Source organism: Mesocricetus auratus, unplaced genomic scaffold (assembly GCF_017639785.1).
Source record: "Mesocricetus auratus isolate SY011 unplaced genomic scaffold, BCM_Maur_2.0 Super-Scaffold_100013, whole genome shotgun sequence".
Taxonomy (NCBI): domain Eukaryota; kingdom Metazoa; phylum Chordata; class Mammalia; order Rodentia; family Cricetidae; genus Mesocricetus; species Mesocricetus auratus.
In genome coordinates, this window is record NW_024429196.1 from 71,908,413 (window position 1) to 71,921,546 (window position 13,134).

Genomic DNA, 13,134 nt, shown 5'->3' on the forward strand with positions numbered 1-13,134 from the left:
CTAGTTGATGGGAGCCTTGCAGGCATCCTGAGGGATGTGCTCTGGCCTCTTGACTTTGGCTAGTGGAGTCTGATTTGCTGTGGAGCGAGTTAGCCTGGAGCTGCCGCCAAGAGTCCCTCTCCTTAGTGCATTCTTGCTCTCCACATCTGTCCTGGCTCTGTATGGCCACTGACCTACCCTCCCCTGTTCCTTTCCTGCTCCTGCTAACCTAAGAGGTATGCCTCTGTGTGGCTGTCTCTGAGCTCCAGGGATGCCACTTGGAGCTGAGCAAGGAAGCTGGGTAGTAGAGCTTGACCGCAGGAAGCAATGTGGTCACAAGGCTCACTTGCTGGAGTGTCACTGTTCTCCTGTGGTGTCGCCTATCCTCTAGGGAGTGAGGACTCCCTGCAGGAAGGGGTTGAGGCCTTGGCTTAAAATTGTAATTGTGCAATAGAAGTTCTCATGTCAGTGCCTTGCTGTGCCTGGGGAGTTCTTCGTGAAGCTAAGGGACAGCTGTCTCTGGGGCCTGTGAGGGCGTGAAGAGGCTGAGAGCTCATGAGGGAAGAGTGAAGATGGTGTTTTAGTCCTTATTCTGTTGCTGCAGAGACATCATGACCAAGAAGCTCTTATAAAAGAAAGCATCTAATTGGAGGCGTGCTTACAGTTTCAGAGGGTTAGTCCATTGTTAGCATGGTGGCTTGGGGCAGGCATGGTGCTGGAGAGGTAGTTGAGAGCTGCATCCTGATCTGCAGACAGAGAGGGAGACACAGGGCTTGCCCTGGGCGTTTTCAAACCTCAAAGCTCATCCTCAGTGACACACTTCCTCCAGCTAGGCTATCTCCACTAATCCTTTCAAATAGTGCCACTCCCTATTGACTAAGCATTCAAATATGTGAGTCTGTGGGGGTCATTCCTATTCAAACCACCACAGGTGGAAACTGAGTGACAGCAGAGAGAGGAGGGCACCCCTTAAGACTTTCACTAATGATTCCAGGCAAGGTTCAGTGAGTCACAGATTGGAGTGAGTTGGCTGGAAGAGGGTGTGCCCAAGCCATCAGGGGGTCATGAAGAATTTGCCTCTATATGATACTTAGATCTGATCTCTAGAAATCGAGATGAGGGACAGAGTCCTGGAAGAAGACAGGGGCATCCTAAATTCCGATGTGTCTTCCCAAACACACATGTGAAGAAGGAGGAATGGCTGTTTGCACAGCGCATGGCCTTGGGTACTGTAATGGATGACTGCCCATGGTGTTCTCCTCTGAAATGTCTATTCAGTGACGGCCCTCTGTACACAGATGTTGGGGTGAGGGAAGGGCGGGGCCCTCTCCAGTGCAGGGGTGAGTTTTACAGTAAGTAATTGAGAATATGCTTAGGGTCAAGGGACAGTCTCACCCCTGCTCTCTGGCTGGTCTCTTTCCTTTTCACTGCTGAGTGCAAAGGCCGGTGGCGGGTGGTAGGTCCGAGGTTATAAGAGACAGAAAGTGAAGCCGCAGCTTCTGAGAGAAGGGAGGCCAGATTTCTTTGAGAGTGCAGCCCCTGCTAGGTTGACGATGACCCAGTGGACGGCCACACATCTAAGAGCATATGTTAGTGTGAGGAATCATCCCCGACTCCTTTTCCCCTTCATCCATGGAGTCAGGGTCTCCCAGTGTGAGTGGCATCGTGGAATGTGTCAGCCTGGCTTCTCCAGCTCTCTTCTCTCCCTTATACCTCCGAGCCAACCTCGGACTTCTCCACAGGTGACAGGACGCCCAGAGCCCAAGGTGTGTGCAGGCAGGGTCCTGTGCTTTTTGCAGAGCTAGAGCCTTATTACCGGGTGTCAATGATGGTGGCTTGGCAGGCGTCCATGCCCGTGGACACTCCTGCCCGATTGCTGAGCCATGTGCTGGTGGCAGGTGCTGTGTGTGTCCAGATATTTTCTTTTGCAGTGGGAATCCCACTAGAGCTTCGAAGGCAAGATGTGAGGGAAGTCCTTCTCCAGGCACGTGATCCTGTGTTCTCAGTGTCTGTGTTCAGGAGATGCATGCTTGAAGGGCAAACCCACCAGAGCTTTGGGAGACAACCGAGGCATGAACAGGTTTGTGCACACTCCCAACCCCCACACGGAATATAGGGCCCTCTTGGTGGGGCGGGGCTTGGTTGGGAGTGGCTTAGTCTCATTTACATGAGCACAGGCGGCTTATTGGGCTGTGTCTTTAGCTGGCCTGTGTGGCTCTAGCCTGCTGGGCTCAGACTGTCCCTGCATATTTGTTCTACTAATGAAATTCTCAGGAAAGAAGAGTCTCCCTGGGTGGCCGAGGCCAGCCTGCCTTTGGTGTCCTAACTCTGTGAATGACCCCCACAGCAAGCTGCTGTCTTGGGAGAAGGATAGTTGTTGAAGAGAGGGTTGGAGCTTTAGTGAGTACATAGCAGCCCCCCCTGTGAAAGTGAACCTAGGATCATAGGAAGTATAAAAGGGACCCCTCCAGACTTGAAGCAGTGAGGGGTTAGGGAGCTTACTCTGCTCTGTGAGCAAGGCAGAGGGACTGTACAATAGTTTTGTCTATTAGGACATGAGACATGTTTGTGACTGTGGAAAGTTGTGTGATCACTAAAGATGGCAGACACTCTGGATGGAGATGCCAGTCCTGTGACTCTGAGTGTTGGTCACACAATGATTCATCCCTTTGAGCTGAGATCCTGATGTCTCTTTCCCCAAGTGCTCCCGAGTGTCTCCAGACTTGACAGATGACTGCATTGCCCTCCTAGGCAGCATGCAGGTGCCACAGAAGAGCCCTCTTGCTGCTGGAATCCTGGCCTGGGGAGGGTTGTGAGTTCAAAGCCAGCTTGGATGTATAGTGGGACTGTTTACTTGATTACTTGGCATGGCAGTGCGGGCTGCTTGGGTTCATTTGGATTCTGCTCTCTTCTTGTTAGAAGCACAACACAAGTCAGTGCAATATGACATGACTCAATGCAGCATAATATAACATGACACAATGCATGCATACATGCAGCTTGACATAGCACTATATCTCCATGCAGTACAACCACCATGACACGATGCAACACTAACTCTACGCAGTGCTAGCAATGTAACACATCACACATGCTGCCACATACACGTGCATACCTGCACATGTGCAGATCAATGTGAGAACATTATCTGAGCCAAGGAGACAGAAAGCCGTTGTTCCATCAGGGAGATAGAAAGGTGGCCCTCTGGGGAGAGGAGTCTCGATAGAGACGTGCTCGGGCCACTGCTGGAGAAGGTGCCAGTGATGTGGATGTGGCCTCGAACAGTGGCAGAGATGATAAACTCTAGTCTCCAGGAGGATGCTCTGTACTGATCAGGGTTATGCTTCTGTGAAGTGAACAACTCCCAAGCACAAACAAGGGAAGTTTGGAGAAACAAAAGGGAAACCACTGAAGAAGGAAACTCTGACTCAGGCTGGCTTGGTGTCTCCCCATGGTGGCTCGCCTGCCTGGTCCTCCCTGTGTCCTGGTCATTCCTGTTGAAATTCAGTTCTTTGCCTTCCGTGTTGCTCCCACATTATCTGCATCTGTCGTCCTAGAGGGCAGGAGATCCCTCTCCTGCTCTGGGGTCCTATACTGGTGTGTGTTACAGCTCTGTTAGGAGTTGAGGGGGGTTCTCCTCTGACTAGGAATCTCTCTAGGTTTTTAGAAAACAGGGTACAGGGTTGGCTTCAGGGTATCATAGTAACCTCAAAGGTCCCAGCCAACCATGGCATCTCAGCTCTGTCTAGATGCTTCCAGGAGCTCTGAGCTGGCTTCTAGCCTGGGCTCTTAGTGCCCTGTATCCAATGCCCTGGTCTTCTGTCTCTGTGTAGCTAGCATCTGTGCTTCTAGACTCCCAGAAGTCTACTGAAGCCCCGTGGCCTGCAGTGATCCCCAAGTACTAAGGCTTTCAATTCCTTGTGGATTTTGCAGGACCCCAATTTTTGCCCTTGGGACTCTTGTGGATCTCTAGAAGTCTGAGGCAGGCCTCTGCCTTTCTGGACCCTGTGGACATGCAGGTTCTGCCTCCAAGGGTCTTGGGTGGGTCCCTGTGTGGCACTCTAGTCTAAGGCTCCCTTTGAGAAAGAGTGGGTCTAGAAGTCTTGACAAGCTGTCATGTGCCAAAGTTTGCACCAGCACAATGATGTGTGTCATACACCAGCTCTCAAACACAGGAAAATACCTGTGTTCCAAATGCAGGGCTTAACAAGCCTTTACACAATGGGCTCCTGGGAAGGTCCAACTAATAAACACACAGCTGGTACCCCGAATCCCTAAACATCCTGCCTGCTGGGCTTTCAAGGTGCCAATAGTGACTGCTATCTAACAGGAGGGTCACATGGGAACTCTGCCGCCCAGGCCCCAGGCCTTCCTGTGCAAAGCCCACAGTTTTCTTACTGACTTCCCTCAGAGCTATTTTTAGGATCTTGTTTTGAAGTCTGAAGTTCACAGTGGCTAACTAGAAAGGACACTTTTCTGGAATGATCTGTCATACATTCCATGATGTGTACTGCACGGAACAGACGGGATCCAGGGTTCCCAGCTGGGCCAGGTGTCTGGTGTCTATCCTTAAGGGCCAGGGCATGGTACCAGCAGCAAGTTCTGAGGCGGCACTGTTTTCAGTTCAGCACCTCCCGGTACCTCACTTCCTCCACACACTAGATCATCAGGCTCTCCCGGGAGTCAGGACAGGGAGGGCTTGTGCAGGACATGCCCTAGGGGGTGGGACCTTTTCATGGGTGTTTTGTGCCTAGCAGTGGGCTGTCTCCCAGGTCTGGGCTGGCCTGTCTCTCTCAACACCAGAGGGCTGTGACCTCATGGATTGTTGGGGGCCACCTCTCGGGTGTAAGACTCAGAGGGTTGCATATTTAATCTGTTCTTGTGGGTCTAGGAGCTGAACTCAAGGGTCTCAGAGTTTGCAAGGGCAACACCAGGCCTTCTACAGTACCAGGCATGACGTATGCTATGTGTGCACAAGATGGCTTCCTTGTCACCCCACAGCAGGTCCCCGTGTCACGGGTGTGGTGTGGTTAGACAGGAAGCCAGCCTGTGTGTTCCCGGGATAGGTACTGACTTTTCAGAACAGCACGGAGCTGATCAAGTAATACTGGTTAAGCCCTGGGTCCTGCCTCTTGGTCTCCACCCCCCCTTCCTGCTCCCAGCTGTCCCTGAATGGCTCTGGGCCTCAGTATCCTCATCTTTAAAATGGGAGTGTTACCTTCTTCATCCCCCCCCCCCCCCCCCAGGTGGTGAATTGAGCAAGGGCCTGTAGGTTTCTTTGCAGACCAAATAATCCTTCATCTTGTGACAGCTTCAGGAATGAGGACATGGCTATGGTGAAACATGGAGATACTGCCCAAAGCATGTGAAGAGAGAGCACAGGCCCCTGAGAACGGACACCGTAGACCTGGCTGGATGCTGACCCGATGTGTGCAGTTCCAGGGAATCAAGTGTTTGCCTTGGCAGGTGAGATTATTTCGGTTTGCTTTATCTTCCCCAGAGTCCCCAGAGCTGGTTGTCACCTCTGTTTCTCTAGAACACAGGTGTGACAGCAGACCCTGCCTACCCCCGGGTCCCCCTCTCCCACTCATGCGACAGACACCCGGGTATCTCCTGCAGGAGCATTCTTTGCAGCCAGTTCACTCAGTAAACGGCCATTCATTACCAGAATGCGTGAGGGAGAGATGCCGCCAGCCTGTCCAAAGACACACACACAGCTCCCCACTAACACTGCTCTCTGAGAGCCGCATCTCTCAGGAACATTCTGGATGGAAGGAAGCGCTGCCTCGAACCCCCTCTGGGCACAGCAGAGAGGGAAATAGTGTGGAAGCAGGCTGCTCAGAAAGTCAGTACTAGGGGCTGGGCAGATGGCTCGGCAAAGTACTAGCGCTGCAGCCGAGAGAACCGGAGTCGCCAGAACCACCTTTAAAAAAGCCTGGCAAGTTGTGCGCGCTTTTAGCCCCATCGCTGAGGTGGCAGAGGCAGTCGGATTCCTGGGCCTGGCTAGTCAGACAAACTAACCAAAACAAGGTGGACAGCATAGCGTCCTGAGCAGCTGGCCCTCTGCTGATCGTCTGCCTCCACCCACCTGTCACTCCACACACAGAGGGAGACAAGCATACACACAGGGAAAAATGTTAGTCACTATTAGAACAAAAGATGACCCACGACCCGATCGCCTTGACAATGAGCCTATCCAGGCTGAGCACTTGTCGGTGCCTCCCGGGAGAAGGCCCGAGTGCTGTAATTGATAATTAGATGACAGAACAAGCCGGAAGCCACACATCCATGTTTGGGCATGTCCTGTTTCACATCCTGTTTGTGCTGGTCCCCAAGTCTGGGTGCACATGACCCTGTTTCCTGGTCTCTGCCTGCCAGGCTTCTGTGAAGACCTGAAGATGACCTCCCTCACCTCAGGCCTGTTTGCATTTACGCTGTGGTTGAAGCCCATATTGATTTGGGAGGCTAGCTGGCATCTGTGCCCACACAGGGCAATCGGGAAGTTCTTTCCTGTCAAGAGTGTCACTTCTCACTAGACCTGGTTTTTTTTTCCTGCAGGGCCCAGCCTCTCGGAGCAACTGACTGCTATTTGTAGAGAACCCAAGGGCCAAAGCGGACCCAAGGTGTCCATTGTCTAAGTGTCCAGTGCATGCTAATGACTAACTAGGAGATTCAGTGTCTCTGGAGACAGGAAGCCCTAGCACTAAGAGGCTTCACAGGAAGGCCCTGGGCCTTCCCAATTCCTGTGCATGTGTGAGTCAGAACTCTGCAGAGGAACAGAGCTGATGAAGTGGATATGTATTAAAGGGGATTTACTAGATTGACTTACGTGGTAGAGGCCAGATAGCCCAACAATGGCGGCCTGCATGCTGGAGAGACGGAGAACCTGGCAGCTGCTGAATTCATGAAGCTAGGTGCCTCCGCCGTCTCAGTCAGGGAATGATGTCTAGAGCAGTGGTTCTTCCTAAAACCTTTTAATACAGTTCCTCAAGTGGTGGTGACCCCCATCCATAAAAGTATTAGGTTGCTGCTTCATGACTGTAATCTTGCTACTGCTATGAATTATAATGTAAATTTCTGATATGCAGGGTGTCTGACACTCAACCCCCCAAAAGGATCTTGATCCACAGGTTGAGAACCACTGGTCTAGAGCGTTCCAGGAGAGTTCCATCTTCAGCCCACACCAACAAGCTCCCAAACTGCGTTCTGAAGGGTGATTGTGGCAGCAGCAATAGAACGGATGCTTTCACCACAGCGTGAAGGCAAGCAGGCAGGCAGGCACACTTTGTCCTCAGACCTCTTCCCATCTGGACTGCTTGAGGGTACTACCCACTCTGAGGGAGGGGCTTTTTCCCTTAGCTGACCCATCCTGAGAATGCCCTCACATTCCTGTTCCGAGACTAGTCTGGAGTCGATTCCACATCTTCTCAAGCTGTCAAGCAAGACGGCTTTGTTGAAAGAGAAATCCCCATGAGCTCAGGTATTTGCAAACTTGAGCCACAATTGGTAGCACTGTTTTGGGGAGGCTATGGAACTTTAGGAGGGACATCCTTGCTAGAGGAAGTGGGCCACTGTGGACAGGATTTGAAAGTGTAAAGCATAGCCCCACTTCCTGCCCATCCTCCTGTCTCTCCTCAGCCAGCTTCTGCTCCCGCCACTATGGCCGTGCATTCCCACCCGAATGCAATCTACCCCTTTGGAACCATAAACCAAAATCAGCTTCCTTCCTTAAGCTGCTTTTGGTCATGATGTTATCACAGCAACAGAAAAATGACCAAGTCAAAGATGAGCCACCACAGAGCTGAAGCTGGTTCTCATGAGATGTTGACCTCAGATTCATCTAGGGGTTGGAAGTGACCAGTGGGACATTTGTGCCAAAGGACCTCTGCTAAGACAGCTTGGAGGGACTGGTGGACAAGATAACATGGTTTAGGTGACAGCTCTGGTTGGGCCCAGAGAAGAAGACAAAGGGCTTTTGAACCAGCTTACCATGGAATGGGTGGGGACCCCAGAGTAGTCAAGCATGGCAGCTAGTGGTAAAGAGGTGAGGAAAACATGAATCTGTCATCATGAGCATAAACTGGGAGACAGGCAAACCCACGGGCGCCTTCCAGTGAGCTATCCAAACTGACCCTGCCCACTCTCGGCCCAAACCCCTTCCTCACTGGAGGAAGGATGGAGGACCAGGACAGGTCTAACCTCCTCACCCGAGTTTTAACCCCAGGCTCTCCCTTTCCATCTTTCCGGTGTGAGCCTCTTCCTTCTGCCCACGCAACATCTCCAGAGCTGTTAATCCTGTCAGTTTCTCCAGCCTTTTCTCCTTCCCCTCCCCCTCCCTCTGTTCCTCTCCCTCTCTTCTCTTGCCTTCCCCTCATCCTCCCTTCCCTCTAAGGCTGACTGCTCTCTGTAGAGAATGATTTCAGACCCACAGGCCTGCGAGGGAAGGAGGAAGACTCCTGCCTCTGCTTTTGGCCTGAAGTTGATAAATACATATGTTCATGTTCTGCTTAGTCAGGGGTTCTCAGAAGGGAATCCACTCCCTTGTCTCCAACGTGGCCCATTTGGTAGGTCAAGTATATTGGATTTAATTCAAGGTAGCAAGAGGCCAGCCTAACTGTTGAAAGTAGGTGTGGTTCCCAGGGGAAGGACCCCTCCCATCCTTCTGTTGTCCAAGTCTCCCCTCCCCTCCCCCTGTTTGTAAAGAGCATCCAGTCTATCACTCCACTCTCTTTGTCCTCCACCTCTGTCCAGCAGCCAGGAGCATGGTGTGCTGAGGAGTTCCTAGTGCTTGGCTCTGAAGTGAAGGGCAGGCCTGGCCTATGGTCAGAGTATCCATCTTCTGTATGTGCTCAGCTCCAGGATGGTCCCCAACCTGGATTCCTCATCTAGGGAGATGGTGACCTCAATGGTGGGGGACGCCCCCCTCAGCTGGTATGTTGGGGTGGTATAATGGGCCAAGGTGCACGCATCTACTCTTTTATGCTGAAATCTTGTCCTCAGGGCAAGAATGTGTTTGGAGATAGGGGCTTTTGAGAGGGGGTTAGGTCAAAGAGGGGTCTGGAGGGCTGGCCCTGACCAAGCAAGATGGTCCTGAAGGAGAGGAGATTAAGACACAGGCTCTCACGGGACCATCCTGTGAGGCCACAGAGGCCCCTCTGAGGGAACCAGCCCTGCTGAGATCTTGGTTCCAGACTTCCAACTGACATCTGTAGTCATTTCCAGGCATCTAGCCTTGTTACAGTGGCCTGAGCTGACTCACCCAGAGGCTTCTGCATTTGGGGAAGCTTTTTCTCTGCTAACCCTTCCCCATAAGCAGGCATAGGCCCGGCGTTTTATGCTGGAACCCGAGCTTGCAGAGGTCTTTTCTGTGGGGACTGGGTTCCTTTCTCAGCTCACCCTAAATTGAGATTGGATTTATTACATTTGTTGTGAGAGGAGTGTGCATGGTAAACAGCCTTCTGGGCTTGCTGCTACAGGGGCATGGATGTATGTTTTTTAGAGGAAACTTCTGTGACGATCTCCTATAGTGCTGGGTCCAGTCCTGTGATGGGGCTGGGTTTGCCACACCGCCAAGAGCTGAGGGCAGGGAATGGCATCTATTCTATGCCCAACTTCAGGAGGATCTAAGGAGGAGGCTCTTGGAGTCATAAGTACAAAACCCATAGCCTAGATGAGACACTTCGCCTGTTTCTATGCTGTGCTAAGAAGAAATTGAAGAGGATGCCAGGAAGAGAAGACTGTGATCTACAGGAAGGGGCTCTGCAGCAGAGAGGGAGTTAGGCTCCAGAGATCTGGTGTAGGGCTGTCCCTCAGCAGGGAAAGCTGATGTGAAGCCAGATGGGTGTGTCACAGACAAGGACCGTGCTGGCCTTCCAGCTATCTGCTATACCGTAAATCCCAGATTTCTCCCAGCCCTCACAGCATAGTATGGCAGCCGCTCTCTCTGCTGGCTTCCAGGGCATGCCATCCCCCACGACTCTATGTGTCTGCACAGAGCATCCCCTCTTTTCTTTCCCTGTTCCCTCACCCTCCAAAGCCAGCACAGTGTCTCTGGAAGCATCCTCAGAATTGCTGGATGTTTGTGCCCCTTCGCAGATTTGCATTTAAGGCAATGTGGCGAGGGCAGCTGCCAGCAATGGTTGTCTACACCTGGCCGTCCTCTGGTCTCTGCCACTCACCCCCTTGTCTTCTACAGTTCCTTCCCCACAGAGGTGCTCAGACTGGAGCAGGATCTGAATCTCTTGGAGGCTCCAGACGACTCAGATTGCTGGGACTAGTGGCTCTGGGTGGGACCAGGTAACATTGATGATGTGGTCAGGGCTGCCATTTTTATGCCACCCACAGCTCAGAGTAGAGTAAATTCATGAGGCTAGCACTATGGACATGCTTGTGGGTAGCCTCACACTCACTACCCAGTGTTTCTGTAACTGACAAGGATGCACCTGACAGCTTGAAAGGTAACAGAAATGCATGCCCTCGTTCTGTTCTGTTGTACAGGTGGCTGAGTCTGGGTGTCTGCAGGACTGCATCACTCCAGCTCAGACAGCCTCTCAGGGAACTGTGGCCATGTCTACATGCATGACTCAGCCTGGATGCAGCTTGAAGCCTCCTGGGAAGATGGGCAGATTGTCCTTCCATTCATGCCTAGAGAGAGAGAAACTTGGCTTCTCTACTTCCCCTGGAGTCTTCAGCAACCTCATAGCTTCCTGCGCTGGGGCCTGGTCACATGCTAGCCTCTCACTGTCTAGGGATATGGACCAGGTATGCACTGCACACAGCAGCTGCTGCTCCCTCCCCTGCCACACAGAGACATCTCAGGACATTCTGAGAATGGGACTCAAAGGACCCTGAAGAAAGCCTTAGCATGTCTCTCCAGAGGCTCGAGGGGTGAAGGGGTATTTGGAGCCATAGCCCTGCCCTGAGTGCTCACTGGGTGGAGGGCAAGAGAACAAGGAGAAGGGACTGAGTGCCTGAGAGTTGCAATGTAATGGATCCAATAACTTGCTGAGCTGTTCTGTCTTCCTGCCTTGGTCCCTACATTTGTCTTGAGTAGGGGCTGCCATAGCCAAACACTCCAGGCTGCGTGGAATCAAAAGCAGGCATTTAACATGGTGGAGAGAAGGACTGACGGAAGGAGGGAGGAAAGGAAAGAAGGAGGAAGGGAGTGAGGGAGGGAGGGAAAGAGGGAGAGACAGATGTTCATGAACTCAGTCCTCTAGATTGCTGGAGATAAGCCGACCCTGGTATTTGAGATGGGGAAGTCACTGACTGACAAGTGGCTGCTTTTCAAAAACAGAGATGAGTTTGAGGGGAAATTTCAGAGCCAGATTTTCATGAAGATGGTGACATGAGCTGGCATGACTGGATCCTGTGAGACCCTGTCTGGAGGCTGTGCCGGCCTGTTCAGGGATTCCAGTGTAACTCTGCAGGAGTGCATGCTTCCAGGGTGTGACTTCTTACACCCTGAGCTGCAGATGCAGGGAGGAATGCCAGCTGGAGACAAGAGGAGCCTGCAGAGGCACTGACACAAGGGAGGGAGGGAGCCCAGTTCCTTGTGAGAGCATCTGCAGATCCAAATTCTTTCATCCCCTTGTGTGCGCCAACAAATGTCCCAGATTGCCATCATAAGATCATGAGTGGACACAGAGGCTGGGTTGGAGGTGGCTTCTACTCCATAGTCATCTGTCTTCCAGTACTGGGGCTGGGATGTCAGATAGCTCATGGCTTATTGGCACACCCGTGGGCTATGTGGCTGCTGTGCACAGGTGTTTTGACCACCCGCATATCCTACAGTATAAGGAAGAGGGAAAAGGATACCTGTTGTCTGACTCTCTGGTTCTATCTCAGCTTATTTCCTTTGTTAGTTTTATGCCTGTGCAGAGAACATAAGCATCTTTCCTGGCTCTTTCTTAGTGGCTACAATTCCAAGAATGTATCTATTTTTGTGTGTGGCATCTGGGTATCTGTGTGAGTAAATGTGTGTGTGCATGTGTATGTGTGCAAGTGTCACACGTGCATGTACAGAGGCCAGAACGCACTGTGTCCCCCAGGGATGGAGTTACAAATGTTTGCCAAGCACATTATATGGGTGCTGGGTCCCAGCGCTGGTCTCATGATTGGGCAACAAGGGCTCGGGAAACATCTCTCCAGCCCTAATGACGATACTTTGGTGACAGCCATTCAGAAGGAGGGGTTCTTCAGGAGACTTTGACTTCAAACTGTATGCCTCTAACTGTAGTAGATGGTTAAGTTGGTTTGTGACATCTGATTAGCCTTTAATAAAGTAGTGGCACAGGATGGTGTCATGGTTTGAATATGAAATGTTCCTCCCAGGGACAACGTGTTTGAATATGATGGTACCCAGCTGGTGGCTCTATTTGGGGGAGGTTGTAGAACATTTTGGAGATAGAGCCTCTTGAAGGAAGTGGGTTGCTATTGGTGGGCTCTGGCATTTTACAGACCAATCCTACTTCCCATCCTGTCTCTGTGTCCTGATCTACCTAGATATGAGCAGACAGCCCCATGCCCCTGCTGCCAGACCCTCCCCAGCACAATGATGATAAAACTCTTCACACCATCAACTAAAATCAGTCTTCCTCCATTAAGCTGTGTTTTGTTGGATATTTGATCACAACAATGAGAAAAATGACACACCTTGAGATGGGAATGTGGGAGTGCACCAACTCCTGTGCTGGCTGGGCACTGAATTTAAACTAAGCCCAGGATGTCATACCCAGGATGCCACACCCAGGATGCCACACATCCCCCACCAGCCCTAGATAGTCAGGCTGGAATAGCCTAGCCTCTCCCACCTGCACCCAGTCTCAGCCCTGAATCCAGCCCTCAGTCAAAGGCTTCTGCTTCTCATATCATGAGGCACATTCATCACTGTGCCTGACTTTGTAGAGCTTTCCCACCTCCCAAATGCCTGTCTCTCTTGTCCTGTGGTCTGTGCTCAGATGTCATCTCAGAAGTCTCTCTCCACCCTGCCCCTCTTCCTGGACCCTAGACAGAACCCTGGACAGAACACTATATCTTATTCTGACCTTGGCTATGATTCTTCTCCCCATTTAGACTATTTCCTTCATTGAAGAAGGACCTCATCAGGTTGAGTGTTTGACATCTAGAACTATGGCTGGTATGCTTAGGCAATAA

At 51.6% G+C, this 13,134-nt stretch overlaps 1 long non-coding RNA gene across 1 annotated transcript; it reads left to right on the plus strand.

Annotated features, from left to right (window-relative positions):
- Positions 1 to 267: 267 nt before the first annotated feature.
- On the plus strand, positions 268 to 7,023 carry LOC110340180. Its single transcript, XR_002381952.2, has 3 exons — positions 268 to 2,059; positions 5,291 to 5,445; positions 6,538 to 7,023. It is a non-coding gene; the product is annotated as an uncharacterized LOC110340180 (long non-coding RNA).
- The last annotated feature ends 6,111 nt before the right edge of the window (positions 7,024 to 13,134 follow it).